This window comes from Palaemon carinicauda, chromosome 4 (assembly GCF_036898095.1).
Source record: "Palaemon carinicauda isolate YSFRI2023 chromosome 4, ASM3689809v2, whole genome shotgun sequence".
Classification (NCBI taxonomy): domain Eukaryota; kingdom Metazoa; phylum Arthropoda; class Malacostraca; order Decapoda; family Palaemonidae; genus Palaemon; species Palaemon carinicauda.
In genome coordinates, this window is record NC_090728.1 from 179,346,081 (window position 1) to 179,352,944 (window position 6,864).

Here is a 6,864-nt window from a genome sequence, read left to right on the forward strand (position 1 = left end):
GTTGAATTGAGTATCCTGAGCTTCTAAATAACGCTTAATGAACGAATGCCTGATTAACTATTTTGTACATCTATTCAGGATATTAAGTTTAACATCTTAAGGAAATGTTAACGACGTAATTAAACACGCCCAGCTACCTGTTATTTTCATTCAAGGGTTGACACTCAACCGTGGTTTGACAGATATTTTCATTAACTACATAAATAATCTAATGACCTATACGCTGATATTATTTGTAAAATCAAGTATTTATGTAGCGGCGATCCTGCTTTTTCTTCTTATTCATTCTTTTTTCAAGTAAAGATAGGTAAAGAGCTTTGTCCCTTTTCGACAATGGCAGCCACACATTACACATATCCAGATTGGTCGGAGCTTGCCGCCGGGGGGAAGCTGGAAAGGGGGGCGGGGGGGGGGGGTGGGGGGGGGGGGGCGGAGGCATTAGACCAGAAGTCATAGTAACATTTGCCGAAAATGTTTTCGCCACAGTAAAATTCGTCAGGGGAAATTTAGACTCAGGAATGTTTGCAGTAAAGGATTTTGACCGTGAGACATTTTTGCCCTAACTCCGATTTAATAATTGAATAACTTTGCTATCGAGTATATCTGGATCCCACTACCAACATAAAGAAGTAAGTATACAATACCTGAGTATTATACATTTCTTCAAAATGATAAGCACTTTTTACTGAATGATATTGGAGAAGGCAATCCGGATAGAATTTTAGTAATTGACACACAAGCTGGGTTAGAAGACCTTATAATGATAACGATTGGGTTTGTGATAGCAATTTTAAGCGCAGGACAAAAATACATTACCAGTTATTCCCGTTATAGTTTTCCTGAGACATAATGGCGTACTACGTCTTTTTGTTTTGCTACCTAGTAAATCATACGTTATGTACAGTAGACTTTTAAGCGCTTTGAAGGACTTCAAGCCATCATTACAGCTCGAAACCTTAATGGTTGGTTTCGAGAAAACTATTAGCATTGCTTTCTGTGATATATTTCCATCGACAGTTATAACAGGTTGTCTATTTCATATGGCTTGGAATATCTATCGGCACATTGTGGATATAAGAGTGAAGTCATGCTATCTTACGGACGCAGAATTTAACAGCAAAATAAGACATGTAAAAAAGACATGTTGAGTAATACCTAATAAATAAGTTCTGTCTATAGAGGTTTTTTTCTATCCTTGCCAAAATATACCAATGTTTGGAACACAATCAAATAATGTACAAACTATAACGAATAATGATAATATGTACAAGGTATGAATAAATGCCGCGAAATTGTCTTCCTGAAAAAATTCTATACAGCAAACTTTATTGTGGCTAAAATTCCAGAGGCGAATTTTCCTGTGGCAAAAATGTTTGCTTCGAATGTTCCGGATACGCTCACAAAGGCAGCCAGATGCTTCATTTAAAGGTTTAAAGGTTGTTCATGAGTGACCGAGTAAAGGGACAGAATAATACCTTAGAGACTATCCATATGTACATATGATCAGTTCCCATGGCCCCTATGACTCCGTAGGTAGACCTATAAGCTCCTCAAACACCCCACCCTTTCCTAGCTCACAAGGATTGTGAGGTTAACCTCACTACTGGATACTATCGAGCTTGATCGGGGCTCGAACTCCGGTCAAATAGGTTCCCAAGCAGGGACTTATCTGATAGATTCCACAGGCAAAAATGGAAAGAAAGAGTTTTCTTCAAATGAACATGTATTTGGTGGCTATGTTAATCCTTTCCTTACTCTCAAAAGTGGAGGTCAAATAAGTGAAAATTTAAATAATTTGTTTAAAACTGGAGAAAGTAATTTATTTTTCAGAAAAAAATTTTCCTGTCTGTGTTTCCTTAGCTATATAAAATTTTCCTTTACCTCATGGTATAAGAAATTCCCCCAAATCGTTGAAAATTGGCGTTAACCATATTTTGATCAGTGAAAAATTATACTAAGCAAAAAATGTTTTTATTATCCAAGTGTTTTTAAAACTTTAAATATTTCATCTAGATATAGAAAAAAAAAAAAAAAACGTTCGTCTTCCTGTCCTTCCTTCAAATTGTCTAACGTCGCCTGAAATGGTAGTTAGTTCAATTAAAAGTTTACTGTTCTTTCATGGGGGTCAACAGCTAATACCAGTGTCACAAAAAGTTTGGGCCTGAGAACAGTAAGGAAAAGGGAATGACTTTTAAGGTATTTGGAAATTCGTCTTCAGCTTTGATTTAAAATAAAAAATAAGATAAAAACTATGAAACCTTTTGTGTATTACTTCTATAAACATTAAATACAAGTTGACATTGACAAGAAATAACTTGAATCTATCTTCGACACTATCTTCCCTAATCTAACGCTTTAGTATCTATCAGCACCATAATCCTATTGCAGAATAAACTTAAACCTTTTGATTGATTGATTGATTAATTTTGGGTTTTCTGGCATCCTGATATCAGAGGTCATTGAGGCCGATACCATTTGTTATAAATGAATTATAAAAGGAAATTTAATTTAAAACCATAAAAACAAACAGGTCAGTATAAAAGTTAATTACCTTTTAGAAGACCTGTTAACATCATATGATATCCCACGGGAAGGGGGAGGAAATCACGACATTTGCGCTAGCTGTTTGTTTATTTGCAAAGTGCGCAGGGAGAGGACACCAGACTCCGCAGATAAACCATCTGCTGACAGGCCAGCCAGTGCTCGGTCGGCCTCTGTTGACGACGGACTTGAGAAGTTTCCGAGGAAAAAGGCGTCCTGAGCGCGCGTTACCTGTTGAACCCGTAAGTTGAATTCCAATGATTCCAATCTTATCTTCGTTTCGAGTACTTTCATCTTATTCTAGGAATCGAAATAAGTTTATTTATCTTGGACGAGTGTTACAGTTTACATGAATGATGATATTATAGAAAATAATTGATTTAATACCTAATTGATGAAAAAAAAGAATATGAGATTTGATAGTGAAAGAAAGTTAAGGTGTAGGGAATTGAGACTTGATAACAAGAGCGCAATGATAGCGGCATTAGATTACGGAGATGTGATCTATTGGCATACAAATTAATGTACCTTTGGACAGGGAATGACCGTTTCCAGTTTCAGTAAAACTTATTTGCAGGAAAGGTTTCTACGTATGAATACGTACGGTGAAAAAGGAGTTAATCCCCTCTTTAATATGATAAAGAGTATGCCTCCGGCTATATATATATATATATATATATATATACTAGGTTGGTTTGCTGTGAGTGATCAGACTAAAGTCTCCCACCACCACCAATCCACAGTAGCCAACCGGGTGATGAGATTGGCTAAACCCCAGATATGACTCAGGGCATATATGAGGCCTTTTTCCTGCAGTGGACTGGGAATGACTGTATTTGTTGTTGTAAATAGATATATATATATATATATATATATATATATATATATATATATATACATATATAGTTATATATATATATATATATATATATATATGTATATATATATATATATATATATATATCCTGTATATATGCCCGCTATATATATATATATATATATATATCTTCCATAAATTGCCCAATATAACATGTTGTAGTTAGGTAGTTAGGAAAGGGAGAAGGGGTGTCAAATTTGTGTGTCCGTGCGGTGCATATCTGTTTAGTCGTCATTTTGGCGGGTTGCGTACACTAATGTACAACAAACATTGAAACTTGGTGCAATGCATGTAACCCTTAAATCCTATATATGTCCTAACCGGTTTCGTCTCACGGCATCGCCAGGAAGACCTATTTTTTTTTTTATAGAGAATTTAATAACATATGAGTACGAGATAGGTGGAAAAATATGTGTATTACTAAATCAAAAACATCACATGGCCATTAATAAAGAGAGAATCTATTAAGGTGCAGATATTGATGGTGATCACAAGCTCCTCATTGCCCCACTGAAATCAAATAAGAAAGCACCCAACAGAAAGGTAGATAAAAAAGAGGCCCTTTGCGTCAATAGGTGTGGGAGGAAATAATGAGGATAAATACACAGTATGCTTATATAAATGAGCCTGATGGATACATTTTTAAAACAGATTTTCTATGAATATTTTTATAAACTTGAGTTAGTCTGTAAATGTGGTGACACGAGGAGAAATGATACTGAACACCAGTTGCTGGCATCAATGGTTTATTTCAAAAGATTTCTTTCATGAGACAATGTCCGTTAAGTGTCTTTCAAATTGGTTTGGACCAGTTTTAATTTCTAACTTTTTAGGAAAATGTGTTAGTGATGTGCAAATTCCAATCTAATGTATATCTTTCCATTGCTTCCTGAAGACATTCCCAGGTCATGTGTGAGAGAGAGAGAGAGAGAGAGAGAGAGAGAGAGAGAGAGAGAGAGATTTATGACTCAAGCAAATTATTTAATGATAGATGAAAAAGATTGTTTTTTAGGCTCCTTCATGCACACAAACACACATTCAATGCCCATTAAACTCTTGTTATGAACAAAATACCTTATACTTGGAGTAGTAAACCAACATCTATAATACAAAATATATCTGGCACACCACTTTACTGTTATTGTAAATAGTCAGTGAAAAGTTTATAATTACTAAAAGCTTTATTTCGAAACTCTCTATGGCTAATTAAAAAGCCCTAAAGCTATCTTGTTTATTAGTTTCATTCAACTTCAATTTTGAATGTAGTTTTTCATTGAATAGTAATCCAGCTTACTTAATCTCGTGGCGACTCATATCAAAATCGAATATAGATATTTGATGTCTTTTATTTATGTATTCAAGAAACTCGTTCGACATTCGATTCACAACTCTTTACCATTCTATTTGTCGTTCTGCTGGACGGGAGATCGAGTCCGCTCAAGCTCGATAATTTCTTAAGAGTTTGAAACCCCTCCATCCTTTCGAGCCAAGGATGGGGTCTTTGGGGGAGCCTAAAGGTCTGCCTGACTGAGTCATCAGCAGCCATAGCCTCGCCCTCCTTGTCTCTAGCTTGGGTGGAGAGAAGGCTTGGGCGCTGATCATATGTATATATGGTCAGTCTCCAGGGCATTGTCCTGTTTGCTAGAGCAATGTCACTGTCCGTTGCTCTGCCATTCATGAGTAGCCTATAAAGCTTTAAATCCGATCCTCTGTCTCAGGCAACTCTAATCTAAAGATATGATTCCGTTGCCTTATGTATTTTGATAATTTGATGACCATATAGCCAATGGATTTTAACTTCATATGTGCTATATCCACTCGACTATGGTATTCTTAATACTGACTTGGATTTATCACCCTATCTTTCTATATATCACCTCGAAGGTCATTACTGCATCTCTCTACAGATAACATTGATATACTACTTCTCCTACCAGTTATACTTTGTGATATTACTCATATATTCTTCTCTGCCTCAGTTTGTTTTAACATCTTATGCATATCTACAAAAGACGGCCATTAGTACCTTTAGTTTAATTGTTATCGTTACAGATCAACGTTATATATTATTATAATGATATGTTTAGTGTTTTATTTCGTCATGTAATATAGATATCGCCTTTCTAGATTTATTGGACCAAAGTACAGTTGGGCACAGACATTTCTGACACTTCTCGCTCTGAGTTAATGCACCCCGCCACACCCATACTGCGTGAGAGTAACCAAACAGATGTTGTAGGAAGAGATGGTAGAGGTGGTGGGTGGGTTATAACCATGGACTCTCCGCGAAGTAAGGGTGTGACAAAGTGAACGTCCTCAGAGCGAGGTGTGCAAGGAATTCTTGTGTACAACTTTACATTTATTGGTATACTTGCATAGAAATAGGGAACGTGAAGAACTGGGTATACATTTCTTATCGACTACTTAATTGTGTAACAAAGAAAAAAAAATATTTTGATTCACTTATAGTCAAGATGTTTAATCGGAATACTGAACCATCCAAAATTAGCTTGACTCAAGTGTAATTTTGAAATGACATTTTTAAGTGGTAAAGTGTGATAGTATTAATTTGTCAAGTTTGCAAATACTGAATGAAAATATTTTTTCTTACTCCTGAAAAAAATGATAAGGTTTTTCTCTATCAAGCTCAAAATACTATAAAGCTACAGAGTACATTTCTTATGTTGATGAAAAGCGTTGAAGCGGTGCTATCTGAATTTGATTAACAATTGAACGATCTTCAATAAAAGGAAAAATAAAATTGGAAAAAGAAAGAGAAGAAAACGAGAATGAGCGTAAGCATGAGTTAGGAATCGCTCATTTAAGGCAAGTTTCTTTCTCCATAACTTTCACTTGGATCGCAGAGAACGTGAAGCCCTTCACGTCCAATTTAAGGACATCTTTCTAAAAGAAATGACTTGCTATCCTCCTGGCTTTGATTGGATTGCATTTATGTATCTGGGCTATATAGCCCAACACTAGGGACAGTGAAGCCATTCAACGCCCAAGTTGCGGTTACCTATTGGAAAAGTCCCTGCCTGGCGATCGCCAGACCGCAGTTCGAGTCCTGCTCAAGCTGGATAGTTCCTTTAGTGTCTGCAACCTCACCATCATTGTGAGCTAAGCACAGGGTTTTGGAGGAACTTAGAGGTCTACCTACCAAGTCATCATCAGCCATTGCCTGACACTCCCTGGTCCTAGTTTGATAGAGAGGAGCCTTTACTTGGGTGCTGATCATATGTATATATGGTCAGTATCTAGGACAATGTCCTACTATCTTGGGCATTGTCACTGTCTGTTTCCTTTGCTATGCATAAGTGGCCTCTAGAGCTTTTGAAATGGAACTGGAGGAAAACCCAGCAGGTACACTATGAAGGAAAATTTAGATTGAACACTAAAAAGGAAGAAATGAGGAGGGAACAGAGCCAAGGTAGGTCATAAAACAA

The 6,864-nt window shown here is 36.4% G+C and overlaps 1 protein-coding gene across 5 annotated transcripts in view; it reads left to right on the forward strand.

The window, feature by feature from the left end:
• Positions 1-2,644: 2,644 nt before the first annotated feature.
• Positions 2,645-6,864, forward strand: part of LOC137639220 (somatostatin receptor type 5-like) — a 399,967-nt gene continuing 395,747 nt past the window's right edge. For 3 of the 5 annotated variants that reach the window (XM_068371514.1, XM_068371516.1, XM_068371518.1), the window contains exon 1: positions 2,651-2,783. The gene's annotated coding sequence lies outside the window, so the exon portion shown is untranslated. Of the gene's footprint in view, positions 2,784-6,864 lie in introns of all 5 variants that reach the window. The other 2 variants (XM_068371517.1, XM_068371515.1) reach the window with 2 other exon arrangements.